At 37.3% G+C, this 17,044-nt stretch overlaps 1 protein-coding gene across 1 annotated transcript in view; it reads left to right on the top strand.

Annotated features, from left to right (window-relative positions):
• The window catches only part of LOC123768842 (uncharacterized), a 58,332-nt gene that overhangs the window by 18,478 nt on the left and 22,810 nt on the right, over window positions 1-17,044 (top strand). The gene's annotated exons all lie outside the window — the stretch shown is intronic.

The following is a 17,044-nucleotide window of genomic DNA, read 5'->3' as shown; positions in this document are numbered from 1 at the left end:
TATCTACGTTAATTTTAACTCCAATAAAAAAAAATTGACCTTATACATAATGAAATGGTTAGCTTTATCATTTCATAAGAAAAAAATTAGAGAAAATATATTAATTCAGGAAAACTTGGCTTATTAGGCAAATCGGGGCTTGCATTGTTGGCCAAAAAATGAGTTCTGGCTACTAGGTACGACATATATATATATATATATATATATATATATATATATATATATATATATATATATATATATATATATATATATATATATATATATCATGTTCACACAGAATTATTTCCATATCATGATGAGTTTTTGCTTTGGGAAAGATAAATATTCAATTTCATAGGAATATTTCTTATTCATGAAAACTTATCAATTTCGTTGTAAATTTGCATGTGCGTGTTTCTGTTTTCCCTCGTTGTTCCTACAAAGTTGCGACTACTAAGGGCTTTACTTTAATATTCTGGAAGAATATTAAAGTACTCGAGAAACAAAAAAGAACGTAATACTGAAAGATATGGCTTTGTCACATTACTCCATTAGTATTCTGCCTCTAACTTTTTCTCTTTGCCTCCTTCCTCGCAGGTATTTGTATCATCAGTCTTTACACTTTTCTGTTTTGCCGGATTAATTTTCTGTATTGTATTCTGTCATTATATAATAGGACCGTCACAATGGCATTTTGGCCCCGTCAAGAAAGATGCAATTCACACATCCATCTCCATTGAAAATATTAAGATTAATAATTCCAGTATCTTTAAGAGAATATGCAAATGATTTTTTTAACTAATTTCTAACCTTCCTGCTTGCTTCCCCCTTCTCTTCTTTGTCGCGTCTCCTACATTTCCCGAACCTCCCACACTCTCCCCCAAGCGTAGTTAAGAATAGTTCCTGTCCTTTACAATGATATACCATACCTTGCCTTCTCTGTAATATTTCTCCTCATGTTTATAGTATGTTTCATGTAATATTGACACTTTATTCAACTTAGAGAAGACTGACCAGGTAGGAGTTAGGAAAAATGATTCGAGTAATTTGTTCTGTTATTTTGTTAAATTCTTAATAAGAAAACGCGGCTCTTACACTAACTTAAAGCGAAATACACTTACCATCAGTATATAGCATTTTGATAACTCGAATACGAACAATGATTAAATCCAATAAACAGTATTCTCTGCATTTTCACATGCAGATAATAACAGAATAGATTACTGAAGCCTTGTTCACTACATTACAACAAAATAAGAGAATAATTTTTGCTTCGAAAGTCGACAGAAATAATTTATTGAAATGACAAATTCGCTCCTTCAGTATTTGCCCTGGAGTTTAATACGACCTGGGTGACGAGCCATGCCGGGCTTTCCTCTTTCATCACCACCCACAGAAAATGTCAAACTAATTAAATTCTTATCTTTATGATCCCTGGAAGCCTTAATCAGTAGCTCTGGACAACCACTGTTTGGTAAAATTCATTTAATCATTCCACTCCCACTCTGAAACTCTATACTCAGCCGACCCATTGCAGTTCTCCATTCAACCCTCCCACTGCTATGTCAGACTCATCCACTATTGTAATTCCCTATTCAACTCCCACGGCAATGACTCACTCAACCCTTCCTTCTGTAATCCCTCACTCAACTCGGTGCGCATTATTCATCGAGACTGTACCGAACTTCTCAGCGTCACATGCACAGAGAGCTGAAATGTACCTGTTGGAGGTTGACCAATCCACACACTAGAAAATGAAGGGACGACGACGTTTCGGTCGCCGTCGTCACAATCGACTTGAGAATGGTCCAGGAAGGACCGAAACGTCGTCGTCCCTTCATTTTCTAGTGTGTGGTCTGGTCAATATACTTCAGCCACGTTATTGTGACTCATCGCCTGCGTACCTGTTGGAGGGTCAGTAGGTTATTATGACGGCCTTACTGACCCTCAGGATAATAACATAAGCCTTAAGCCCAACAGCAACAACTTTCAAGAGGGATTAAATAATTAACATTACTAATGCTTCATCTCTTATATAAAACAGAATAGAACACTTGAAGGCTCTCTCGTCTCTCTCTCCTATGAATAACGAGCCAGAAGCAACGGCAATGGTTAATGATGCTACACCAAGCAACTATATAAACAACTATATAAACAACTATATAAACAACTATATAAACAACTATGTCAACTGTTTCTACTGTATTCTGATGAAACGTATATACACTAATATTCTACTAATACCAATTCAGACGCAAATAATTTATGCTTGCGACATCATGCGATAAATGGGCTCTGTGAATAGCAAATCACTTGACCTTCCTTTGTTCTGCTTCTTTTTCTGAGCTTCAGGCCAGTGTTTCTCCTCCTTGAAACTAACTACCGAAACTAACTTCATCTCAGATAGTTCTTCTTATTTAAGGGAATCGAAGTCCCTATGCATTTTTATGTTTCCATTTAGCTATCCCCTCGAAGTTTATCTTACTTTAAAGAAAACCTGTTTAAATCTTTCAGTTTTGGTTCGTACCCTGGAAACACAAACCGAAACTGTCTCTATTTACCGCTTGTTACAACTTGAAATAAAGTTGTTACATCTTGGCTTAACGTGTTTATGACGTACTAGAACGTTGTTACAACTTGCTATATTGGTTTTTATAACTGGTTAGGTGTTAAAACTTGTTCGAACGTTGTACCAACGTCATAGTTTCGGTGTGTTTTTGGCGGGTAGGTCTATTTCTTAACGATGGTATTTGCTTAGTCTCCCTTATCCTTGCTCTTTGCATCTCCACCGCTCACTGAATGCCTGATGTTTGGAAACGATTATGTCGTCGTAAATTTACGGTGATTCATAACGATAACTTTTTTTTTAAGGTAAAAGCCTTTGGAACAATATTTCGGTTTAAAACAGTCACTACCGCTGTTTGAGGGAGACAGAAACGTATATTTCCTTCGTTTTCTTGGGTATTTGGGTTCCAGTTGTGCTTTAACGGAAAGCTGGCGAGGCTGGTGAGGTCACTTTCCGGATACTACCTGCAAACCAAATTAGAAATTGAACTGCATCCGTTGTTGGAATCGAATTCGGGGAACGGGATTATTTGGCCAGAATGATATCCACTCCACACATAGTCAACTACAGGAAATAATTCTAAACACACACACACACACACACACACACACACACACACACACACACACACACACACACACACACACACACACACACACACACACACACACACACACACACACACACACACGCTAGGAGCTCGCGGCTGAATGGACAGCGCTCTGGGTTTATAGTTCTAAAGTACCGGGTTTGGTTACCGGCAGAGGCAGAAACAAATGGGCAGTTTCTTTCATCCCGGTGCCTCTGTTCACCTAGCAGTAAATAGATACCTGGGAGTTAGACAACTGCTACGGGCTGCTTCCTAGGGATGTGTGTGTGTGTGCGTGCGTGTGTTAAAAATATGTGAAGTAGATATATTAGAAAAAAAAATAGATTTAGATTAGTTAGAAAGGCGGTTATATATATATATATATATATATATATATATATATATATATATATATATATATATATATATATATATATATATATATATATATATATATATGTATATGTATATGTAACTGCATAACCCTGCATAATAAAGTGTACACCATAATAAAAAAAGGGGGGGGGGGTGGTGGTAGGAGAAGCGAACACTCTTTCGTATTCAGAGTTAAAGGGCAAGTTTTTCCCTGAATGCTCTGTGTTCCCTTCCCTGAGGCTGTGGGTCCCTATAATTGCATCAGTGGTGGTACCCCCCTATATATATATATATATATATATATATATATATATATATATATATATATATATATATATATATATATATATATATATATATATATATTGTCAACCACAATAAATGTATATATATTTATATATCTATATATAGCTTAGTCATATTTTTATTATATTTGCATGAATGTTTTCACAAAGTATTACTTTTGCCAGCTGCGGGAAGAGAGAGGAGGAAGAGAGCCTACCACTTTTCTGTCTAGTAATATTTTTCGTGGCTTGTTTTTCCCTACAGTTCTATATTTTCCCTCAGATAACATCGACACATACTTTTTTTCTTTTTTGGTGTTTTTCCATTTGATATACGTCTGCTGGAATCGTTTCCGTTATAAATTCCTAACCAAAAATGTCACATTTTTTTAATTGTTACAAAAAGAAAAGTAATTTCAGCTGAACATAATTACCCAAACATGGTACCGGAATACCGCTTATCATTAATTCCCTTTATCTTGTTAGTAGAGTAAGGTAAGAATTATTGTTTTAATGTTAAAGCAAGAATGCGGGAATAAGATTTCAATTTTAGTTTCGTGAACCCAGGTGCAGCTTCTATATATTCATGGTATTCCTTGCAAAAGCTGGTTTTATTGTGACGGCTCGGACAAGTAAAACAAACACAGATTCAATGCAGATCTGAAGCAAAGACAAAATGTGCAAAGTTTTTTTTTAGGTCTGGATGAGCAAAAAGTTTCTCATTTCCTGAGCTGTGTGTTTTATTTTACCTTAATGCCTCCAGCAAACGGAAAATGAAGCCATAATTCATTTTTATGCTGCTCTGCGTTTCCATTAATACTCCTGCTTACATTGCATTTCGTGTTCTCCCTCCTGTTATTTACGCATCAATCCAAAAATTCAATTATGTCACATTATGTATCTTTTTTCAATTCTTGTACTAGTATGCTCAGCAACTACGAAAAGTGAGACAAAGTTAAACACAAATCTTATTACTCTGCAAGAAAATTACTGGTCAGTTCTTATAAACAAAATTAATGGATGTTTGAGTTATTTTCTAGATTCTAAAATCAAATTACTCATCTCTCATCATTCATTCCAATTAAAACGGTGATGTGTGATAATGTTTATTTTTCTTTCAGTTCATATATACATATATATAAATGTTTGAATTCATCTAACCTATCCCGCACTCTCTCTCTCACTCTCTCTCTCTCTCTCTCTCTCTCTCTCTCTCTCTCTCTCTCTCTCTCTCTCTCTCTCTCTCTCTCTCTCTCTCTCTCTCTCTCTCTCTCTCTCTCTCTCTCTCTCTCTCTCTTTTTCTCTCTCTCTCTCCCCCAGTAAAAATGTGTGTTGGTGTCCAATGAAGGTATGAGTCGCAATAGAGTGGGTTTCGTATTCAGAATAAGTGAGTTACACATACAGACTTTCTGCATGTTTCTGACCCCTGTATGTCGAGAACAAAATAATATCTTTCTTCCATCTGCGAATCTCTGTTCTAACTTTCATATGACTGCAAGAACAACCTTGGTAATTAGTTTCATCTTCCGAACGTTTTTTGGATTATTGCAATGACTCAGTTCCCACGTTTTTATTCATCATATTTAGCTCTTGGACCCCGTCTATCTAACTGTTGGTTGTCTAACGGACTGATTTCCCAACTATTTTCATCTACTACATTTATTTTTAACACACACACACACACACACACACACACACACACACACACACACACACACACACACACACACACACACACACACACACACACACACACACACACACACACACACATCTTCTGGATGTTAGAAAGGCTGTTGGTCCAGATGGGATCTCACAATGGGTACTGAAAGAGTGTGCAGAGGCACTTTGCCTGCCACTCTCCATAGTGTAGTGTAGTGTCATAGTGTAGTAAGTCACTAGAGACGGGAGACCTACCAGAAATATGGAAGACGGCGAATGTGGTCCCAATATACAAAAGGGCGACAGACAAGAGGCACTGAACTACAGGCCAGTGTCCTTGACTTGTATACCATGCAAGGTGATGGAGAAGATCGTGAGAAAAAAACCTGGTAACACATCTGGAGAGAAGGGACTTCGTGACAAATCGCCAACATGGATTCAGGGAGGGTAAATCTTGCCTTACAGGCTTGATAGAATTCTACGATCAGGTGACACAGATTAAGCAAGAAAGAGAGGGCTGGGCGGACTGCATTTTCTTGGATTGTCGGAAAGCCTTTGACACAGTACCGCATAAGAGGCTGGTACATAAGCTGGAGAGACAGGCAGGTGTAGCTGGTAAGGTGCTCCAGTGGATAAGGGAGTATCTAAGCAATAGGAAGCAGAGAGTTACGGTGAGGGGTGAGACCTCCGATTGGCGTGAAGTCACCAGTGGAGTCCCACAGGGCTCTGTACTCGGTCCTATCTTGTTTCTGATATATGTAAATGATCTCCCGGAGGGTATCGATTCATTTCTCTCAATGTTTGCGGACGATGCTAAAATTATGAGAAGGATTAAAACAGAAGAGGACTGTTTGAGGCTTCAAGAAGACCTAGACAAGCTGAAGGAATGGTCGAACAAATGGTTGTTAGAGTTTAACCCAACCAAATGTAATGTAATGAAGATAGGTGTAGGGAGCAGGAGGCCAGATACAAGGTATCATCTGGGAGAGGAAATTCTTCAGGAGTCAGAGAAGGAAAAAGACTTGGGGGTTGATATCACGCCAGACCTGTCTCCTGCAGCACATATCAAGCGGATAACATCAGCGGCATATGCCAGGCTGGCCAACATACGAACGGCATTCAGAAATTTGTGTAAAGAATCATTCAGAACTTTGTATACCACATATGTCAGGCCAATCCTGGAGTATGCAGCCCCAGCATGGAGTCCATATCTAGTCAAGGATAAGACTAAACTGGAAAAGGTTCAAAGGTTTGCCACCAGACTAGTACCCGAGCTGAGAGGTATGAGCTACGAGGAGAGACTACGGGAATTAAACCTCACTTCGCTGGAAGACAGAAGAGTTAGGGGGGACATGATCACCACATTCAAGATTCTGAAGGGGATTGATAGGGTAGATAAAGACAGTCTATTTAACACAAGGGGAATACGCACAAGGGGACACAGGTGGAAACTGAGTGCCCAAATGAGCCACAGAGATATTAGAAAGAACTTTTTTAGTGTCAGAGTGGTTGACAAATGGAATGCATTAGGAAGTGATGTGGTGGAGGCTGACTCCATACACAGTTTCAAGTGTAGATATGACAGAGCCCGATAGGCTCATGAATCTGTACACCTGTTGATTGACGGTTGTGAGGCGGGACCAAAGAGCCAGAGCTCAACCCCCGCAAACACAACTAGGTGAGTACAACTAGGTGAGTACACACACACACACACATACACACACACACACACACACACACACACACACACACACACACACACACATACACACACACACACACACACACACACACACACACACACACACACACACACACACACACACACACACACACACACACACACACACACACACACACACACACACATCCCCAGGATGCAGCCGTAGTAGCAGTCTGACTCCCAGGTATCAATTTACTGTTAGGTGAACAGGAGCATCAGTTGTGTGTGTGTTCATTTAGCAAGACGTGCTCAGACTGTCGAGGCAGTGCAGCTAAGACTGCCGCTACAGCTGCAAGTGACACAGAAAAATAATGGAAGGCTGAACCATTCTTTACCTTCGCCTCGTCAGCTCCTTCACACTAATTCTTCTGGGGTTCTGTTTCTGAGCTGGCGAGACCTGGTAGCAGTGTTCTCTGGTCTTGTGCTGTGTCCTGGTTCAGTGGTGTAGTGAGGCTTGATTGTGGTACTAAATAACCCAGTACTATTACAGCTTTGGTGGTGGTCGTCCGTGACTATTTCCTGCTACTACCTAGCTTGATTGTTCTCTATTCCTGCTTAATTGTTCTCTATTCTTGCTTAATTGTTCGCTTTTCTTGCTTAATTGTTCGCAATTCTTGCTTAATTGTTCTCTTCTCTTGTTTAATTGTTCTATTTTCTTGCTTAATTGTTCTCTTTTCTTGCTTAATTGTTTTATTTTCTTGCTTAATTGTTCTATTTTCTTGCTTAATTGGTATCTGTTCTTGCTTAATTTTTCTCTTTTCTTGCTTAATTGTTCTCTTTTCTTGCTTAATTGTTCTATTTTCTTGCTTAATTGGTATCTGTTCTTGCTTAATTGTTCTCTATTCTTTCTTAATTGTTCTCTTTTCTGGCTTATTGTTCTATTTTCTTGCTTAATTGTCTCTTTTCTTGCTTAATTGTTCTCTATTATTTCTTAATTGTTCTCTTTTCTGGCTTAATTGTTCTATTTTCTTGCTTAATTGTTCTCTTTTCCAGCTTAATTGTTCTCTTTTCTTGCTTAATTGTTCTATTTTCTTGCTTAATTGGTATCTGTTCTTGCTTAATTTTTCTCTTTTCTTGCTTAATTGTTCTCTTTTCCAGCTTAATTGTTCTCTTTTCTTGCTTAATTGTTCTCGTTTATGGCTTGATTGTGCTCCTTCCTGTTTAGTTGTTACACGAAATGACCTGGCGGTGTTGCTGTCTGGCTGGATAGAGACTCTGCTAGGGTGTGTGGTGGTGTATCTGGCTCTGGAACACTAGGTGTTAAGGTTTCCTCTGCCTCGATTTTCATTGCTGATGTATTGTTTCTTTCGCCTTTTGGCTGCCTTGGGTTAATGGTGGTGCTGTCTGTCTTGAAAGTGCATGGCGTTCGTCCTAGTGTTGGTTCCTAGGACATTGGTGTTACTTGGTGAAGCTGCCGATATAACCTGGTAGTGTTGCTCGCTGCTACTTTTGGAATCGAGTCGAGAAATGTGACATGACCATAATGCTTGTTCTGTTGATGTTATCTGGCAAGGAGGTGAAGTTTGACTTCTCTTGGGGGATATTCCAGCCTTTCGTATAGTAATGCTTCCAGTGTGGCATTGCCAGATTAGCTTAACATGCTTTCTTACTTAATAACTCTACATCTCCAGGCGTATTGCTTCCTATCACGGAGCCCGTCCAAAGGATGGTCAGAAAAAAACTACTAACTCGGGCAACACGAGGTTTAAACAATTCAGAAAGTTGAAACCATTGTAAAACAACTTGGGTTAGGGAGTGTGTGTGTGTGTGTGTGTGTGTGTGTGTGTGTGTGTGTGTGTGTGTGTGTGTGTGTGTGTGTGTGTGTGTGTGTGTGTGTGAGGAGGTGGGGAAGGGAGAAGGGTGGGGGGGGGGTGTATGAGAATCATTTGCATCTTGAAAATTCCGCAAAGTTCATTAAATGCAAGATGAAGCCATAAGTGGCCATCAGGGTGTCCATGAAGCCTGTTATGACCACCACTGCAGCGGGAAGTTACACTTCAAGCTCAGCACTGAGCAGCATTCATATGAGAGAGTCGGGAGGCCCAGAGCCAGGTGCTGTCTATGTGCTCCTCCTCTTGTTAGTCAGCCTTTTATATGTCAATCCCTTTCCTCTTGCCAGTCCCCTCTTCATCATGTCAGTCCCCCGTTCTCCTGTCAGTTAGTCTTTGTCATGTCAATCCCCCTTCTTCGTGTCAGTTCCTCCTTTCTTATATCAGTCTTCCTTCCTTCTGTCCGTCCCCCCCTTCCTCCTGTCACTCTTCCGTCGGCATGTCAGTTCCCTGGCAGGTAGGAGCCAAGAGACAAGGACCATATTATTATTATTAACATCATTACTGAAAAAATTTAGTTACAATTTCGCCTAATCTGAGGATTTCAATTGAGTCTTATTAGAGTGAGGATAATGCTGGTATTCACCGCCACATAGGACAGAGGGTCATACACAAGACCATAGGTCTAAACTGTAGGCTGATGCACATATAAATCATAGTTACAACCAATGTTTAATGAACGAATATGTAAAATCAACTTTCTATTGTGCACTGCCACACAAGTGCAAGGATGGGTTTATAAAAGATGCAACTTAACAATAATATAAATACAAAAAATCTTCATTCTATAAAATGGACAAGCAAATATTTTAATAAATTTTTAGGATGTCGTCCAATACACCAGATTTAATGAAATAGTTACACAAGGACCCTGATTCGTTTCTGCCTGAAACCCTTTCCGTAATAGTGGCTTTAGGCATTGTATGTACTAGCTCTATCTATAAATCTATCAATGTTTTGTATCTCACCTTGTATGTATGCACTTTACCTGAATAAGTATTTGATTTGATTTGATTTGATTTGATCTGGTGACCAGCTGAAGGTTTGACGACAAGAAACACGGTCAATGTTCTTCTAACATGTCTGATGCGCTCTTTAAATTGCAGAAACAAATACAGATTAATGGTCTATAGCATCACTAAAAGAATGAGGAAGGCAGTACAATGAATATTTTTCCCTGGCTCTCCAAGTGACTTACAGGAACCAAGGAGCTGATGCCACAATCTAGGTATAATTGTTTCCACCTCAATGTTGTCTCGCTAATGTCTTCCTCTCTCTAAGTTCCAAGTCGTAAATGTAATTATTTCATTAATCTGATATTCTCGGAAATAATTGAATTCATGGTAACATTTGTTACCCAAGAAATCCTCTGATAGTGGTACATAGGATCTCTAGTTTATATATATACATATATATATATATATATATATATATATATATATATATATATATATATATATATATATATATATATATATATATATATATATATATATATATATATGTATGTACATATAATTTTTTTGGGCGGGGGAGGGGGGGGAAGGGGACATCAAAATGCACACACACCCGTCTGGTCTGTGCCTAGCCTCAAAGTAATTAGCTAAGAAGATTAGACTTAGTTTTCAGTAGATCTGTATCCATGTTATGTATTTATTGTAATTGATGTACTAGTATGTTCCTTACCTCCCAAAATCGCACATTTTTGTAAGCATTCAATGATCGATCTAAATGAATTGTAATGTTAAGCACCACTTTGCCTCTCGATGTTCTGCTGCTCTCTTCAACTTTAACAGTTCCTAACGTTCTTAACTGCAACATCTTTCACATATCTGCTAAAGGAGAGATTTTCATCGATGTTTTATTAAATTTAGTTGATGTGTTATAACACTCTTTGAATTTAGTATTATCCATGGGGCGATATACTGTTTTGCCTTCGTGAGATAACTATCGCTTCATTCTTTCGTGTAACTTGCCAACGTCGTCCCCAAAATACTCTCAATTGTCGGGGTTCTGTAATGTGATTTACGTTCTCTTTCATGTCTCTTTAAAAATGAGAGCGGCAATCATCTCCCGAGGTCCATACCTCAAGAATTCCTTTCAGGATGTTATCGAAGTAAATGTTCAACTTCCATGATGATTATTATAAATATTTTATTATTATAGTAATATAAGTACCATTAGTAACTGAATAATAATACGTGTAGTAATATTAGCAGTATAACATCAGTAACAAGCAAATTATACATATAAAAATGATCTGTCAAACATAAGTCCAACACAGAAAAGAAAAGAAAACGAAATCATGAACTTCACAGTAATTTCCTTTAATTATTTTTTTATTTATATATACAAGAGTTCTTACATTCTTGTTCTTCATTTATTCTTACGATATACTTACGTTACATTCTTACACTCTTCAACAACGGTAAAACAACTTTGAACTGCTGGAAGGAATGCTTCCACACAGACACATCCTGAGTAACGGAGTGGAAGATAAGGAGAACGGTGCCTCCTGAGGTAAGGGGTAAAGGGTGTCAGGGGAGGAAGATAATGAAGGTGAAGGAGGGGGGGGGGGGGGGAAAGATAGCAATTACTGCACTTTGAGAGCACCAGTGAAAACAAGATTCAAGCTGATGATCGTGATGATGACAGCTTCGAGGATCTCCAGAGACTCGATGCAGAATATGACGCAAACAAATATGTCAGATTAATTATTAAATCCAGTTATCTTCTGATATTATCGTTATATATATATATATATATATATATATATATATATATATATATACTATATATATATATATATATATATATATATATATATTATATATATTATATATATATATATATATATATATATATATATATATATCATAGAAGCCACCATAGAAGCTATAGGTGCAATCGTTTATGGAGGGTTGAGGTGAGAAAAAGACTGATCACACAGGGAATGGGGGACGCTGTAGATAAGAGTGATCGATCAGCTGATGTTGTTAAACAAACACACGTGGGCCGCCATGGTGAAGCATCTGGCAACAACAATTAGTTTTTGTAAATAGCAGGGGGGCGACCAGCCCGCGCGGGTGATGGTGATGGGAATATTGATGGAGTTGGCGGGGATAATGAAAGTGATATTGGAAATGATGCTGGAAAGGCTGTTGACGAGAATGGAATCCTATATAAAGGTCGATGCCATTTTGATTATAACAAGATTATTAATAACATAAAAATAATAATAATAATAAATAATAAAATAATAAAAAGACGAATAATAATACCAATAATAATAATAATAATAGCAATAATAATAATAATAGCAATAATAATAATAATAACAATAATAATAATAATAATAATAATAATAATAATAATAATAATAATAATAATAATAATAATAATAAAATTAAGTTAGGTTCTCATGAAATTATTATAAATCTTCAATAATGAACTGAGATGAGAAATATAAATTTAAAGAAGTGCACATAACTTGAGCTTCATAGCGTCTCCAGCCTCGTCATCTCATTAAGGGGCTCGTCCCGCAGCTGGTGTCAAACCATATTCCGTGCTTATCCTTCAAGCTCCTTATCTTCGCTACCAAAAAATATGGTTTTCATATACATGTAAATATATATATATATATATATATATATATATACTATATATATATATATATATATATATATATATATATATATATATATATGTCTGTATATCACGAAAATAAACACGTGATTAAGAATGTGACAATGTCAGACCACGGAGGAAAATGAAATCAGGAATTTCCTTAAGTACTTTCGTATATTAAATACATCTTCAGAAGGAATGAAGGAAACATTCCTTTCTGAAGATGTATTTAATATACGAAAGTACTTAAGGAAATTCCTGTTTCATTTTCCTCCGTGGTCTGACATTGTCATATATATATATATATATATAATATATATATATATATATATATATATATATATATATATATATATATATATATATATATATAATATATATATAATATGTATATATATATATATATATATATATATATATATATATATATATATAGTATATATATATCCTGGCAATGTGAACGCGTTTATGAGTGATAAAGTGATTTTTACGTTAAACTCCCCTTTCGGAGGTCAGAGGTCATCTTTTTCTGTATTCTGTAGGCGGGTGCAGGTGGGTTTCAGGGTTAAACAGGCGGCGCGTAAATGGATTCAAGTGTGAGCAGGTGGGGTGATGGTGTTCTTCTGGTTAGAACAGCAGGCCAATGCTAGTCTAACGTAGTGCAGCTTCAAAATAGTTTATGAGAGATTGGTAAGTTAGTGATAAGTTTCTGAGCATCCATGGGTGGGAAAACGGGATATTTCAGAGATTGCAGCCCAGAGCTGTGTTGCACCGTGAGTGTTGCGGAGGGGGTGGAAGTCCGGTTGGTGCCACTGGAAATGGACGATAAACTAGGCAGCCACAACGGTAGACTCAAGTAATCTTGGGTATGGCTGCTGCAGACTCGGTGTTGGTAACGGGACGAGGTACCAGTGTCCGTTGTCAAAGACATGTTATGAGTCCCCGACGGTTCTGCACATTTGCTGTTGATGTTGTATTTGACTATTGTTGTAGCTTCATCTACAACAGCTGCTGTATGTATCTCTACTGTTGAAGCTTCTGCTGTTGAGTCTGCCTCAACTGTTGTTGCTTATCCTGCTGCTCCTGCTAAATATGGTTCTACTACAGAAGATTGAGCTGCGACTTCTAAAGTGTTCTTTATCTTTATTGGATCTCTTATTGAACATGTACCTGACTACTCTCGTAGCTTTATCTGCTGCTGCTATCGTTACAGCTGATGCTGTTACACATGTCACTGCTGTTGAGGCATATTATGTTGTTATTAATATATCAGCTGCTGCTAATGGTAATGTAGCAACTTAGGTGGATTTTAAGCTCAGCTTTCAACTAGTGATATATGTATAATTCTTTACATGTAAAAAGATAAATATGCCGGACTCATTTTCATTTCTGAAACAGAAAAGCACCATGAATGTTTATTTACAAATTCGCCAGTTCTATTTTAACATCAAAGGAGGTATTTCGAATTCCCTTTCCAACTACCATTACATTTTTGGCCACGTAAATGTACCCATTATCGGGATCTTCCTATATACAGTATACGTTTTTCCGTACGTGTGTGGTCGCTTCTTAATGGTCATAAGCCCAATATCCAGACCGCAGACTGTGCTTGGTTGGCGTTTCCACGGAAAGACAATTCATTTCATCGAGATATACAATGGAGGCTTCAGAGTAATGAGAAAGAAGATCACCAAATTGCAGTCAGATCAAGTTTCCGGTCCAAGAAATTGCTTTGCTTTGATTCAAAGCATTTTTTGGTGAGAAGTTCGTGTGCTTGTGTATTCATCTAGATGTGCTTGCAGGAACGTGCATCATCTGCTAAGGCACTGTGTATGTACTCACTTAACTATATTCACCTAATTGTGCCTACAAGACAGCGTATGCTCTTGGATCCTGCCTTTTCAGCAGTCGAACGTGTATTGTAATGGTTACTCATTGTATTTTCATTATCTGTACATATGACTCTTTCTACGGTATCATTCTCGAGTTCGTTATTTCCCTGTTAATTCCATCTACTCGGTATTCTTAAAGTAAATAATAGTTTCTTTTAGTCCCAATGGTCCAACTGTGTCTTTAGCTTCTGTCCATAGCCTTTGTGATGCTGTTCCTGCTGGTCGAGCCGGACCAGCACCACTCTTGGGCCCCGCAATTTACTTGCAGGTCGTCAGTTTCAATATCTTCTAAACATTTTGCTTAACTATTATATACGTATTTATCTGTGTGTACTTGGTCCTTTTATACCTTCTAACTTTTAATTCCGTCATTCTGATTCAGGAATGTCCCGCGTTCTGGAGTTATCTATATGGTATATTCAACTCCCGCCTTCCCTCTCTATTAATTTCTATAGGGGTACTTTACCAATAAATATATTTATAGAGTGAAACGCAGTGATTTGTGGCATATATCTATTTTCATGACTCATTTACAAATTTTGTTAGTTTTAACTTCCAAATACCTCAGGAGGGCATTTTTTGCTTTAATTGGGTTAAAACAGTACATCAACTAGGACAATGGCATCTTGGCATCGTTTAACCTTAGAGAAAAAAATTTGGTAATATTTTGAGAACCTTTGATAATATATGTCCGTCAGAGTTTGAGACTAAAACGAGTAGAACCGAAAATTAATATGTATATGTTCCACAAGCAAGTACTGTGTCATACTCATGCATTTGTTCTTCCATGTTGTTTCCTTATTTCTCCATTATCCATATTTTCTATGCAAGCGACTCCATGAAGGTTTTACTAATGAAAGCTCATGAAAGTTACAAGATATGGGCTTGATAGTACATTATTCATCATATATATATATATATATATATATATATATATATATATATATATATATATATATATATATATATATATATATATATATATATATATATATATATATATATATATATATATAATATATATAGATATACTATTATATAAAAATTTATTTTTATTTTATTTTGATGTGTAATGCTTCAACATTTTGGAAGTTGCAAAGAATGATAAAATGTTGCGAGGTGGCTGTGTGAGCGGCGTCATCAAGGGGAGAGTGTGGGAGTGCATAAGAAAGCGTTGGGGCTCTTGGGAAAGTGTATAAGCGAGTGGAAGAGGGGTTGGAGAGAGAGAGGAGAGTGAGGCAAAATGAGAAGAACGGAGGGAGAAAGAAGGCGAGCGGGGTAAAAGCGAAATAAAGGAGAGTGAGAGAGAGAGAGAGTGAGAAAGGAGAGAGCGTGATTAAGAGTGATAGAGAGAGCGAGGTAAGTAAGGGAGAACGAGAATGACAGAGAGCATGTGCGAACGAATACATGCTTGAGAGAGAGAGAGCAGGACATGTAGACAGTAGGGAAGTGTAAACATGCCCCCCTTTGCACCACCGAGGTGAAGTTGTTCAACGGCCTCAGAGTCACGAGATTAGGAAAAGGTGTGGGAGAGATATGGGAGAGAGGAGACGAGAGGCCTGCTTTGACTCTCGTGCAGAAATACCAGCTATCACTTACCTTGCGAGCCTCGGCTAGGAGTCCCACCTTTGACAGTGTATCAACTTTACGAGGCCGTCTGAAAATAAATCCAAGGCACTCAGTATGACTTTATTAGCCGCATAATTGTTCTATCATATTTCCTTACTTAACCGAGTTCTATCACTTGGGCTTCTTTCAAATGAATCAGTCAATTAAGATACCCATAATATCTTATGAACCTTAGAGAAATTCTAATAATCGAACTGGAAATATATATACGAAAAATAAATATAAACACGTAGTAATATTTCCCATGACTTGCGGGAATTTATATATGTTTATATATACATTTATATACAGGTCACACCCCTCAGCAGTATTACTGGAAGACTGACAGGACGAGTGGAAACAAACGACGGTGAGTTATAACTTCTAAACATAAAATGTTAGCAACTTGAGCAGACCGGCCGCTGGGGGATGAAGGTGGTGCATCGAGCCCAGTCGACCGCCACGGATTTACGAGGCTGCACTTTAACCCCTCGTATCCTGAGGCTCGTTTTACACCAACATGTGAAATTTAAATCTGTTATTCAGCGGATGGGGGAATTGAGGCAAGAAAAAGTGTAAATAGGCAAATGTTTATATATATATATATATATATATATATATATATATATATATATATATATATATATATATATATATATATATGCAGAAAAATCACAAAGAAAATGGGGAAGAGAGATGAACGTTTCGGCCCGTTAAAGCCGTTGTCAACACCAGACTGCACTTTAGTCTGGTGTTGACAACGGCTTTAACAGGCCGAAACGTTCATCTCTCTTCCCCATTTCTTTGTGGTTTTTCTGCATATATATATATATATATATATATATATATATATATATATATATATATATATATATATATATATATATATAAATATATTAGTTTTCTG

The sequence above is a fragment of the Procambarus clarkii genome, chromosome 83 (assembly GCF_040958095.1).
Source record: "Procambarus clarkii isolate CNS0578487 chromosome 83, FALCON_Pclarkii_2.0, whole genome shotgun sequence".
NCBI lineage: Eukaryota > Metazoa > Arthropoda > Malacostraca > Decapoda > Cambaridae > Procambarus > Procambarus clarkii.
Note: the sequence above shows the minus strand (reverse complement) of the source record. Positions and strands in the feature narration are given on the sequence as shown.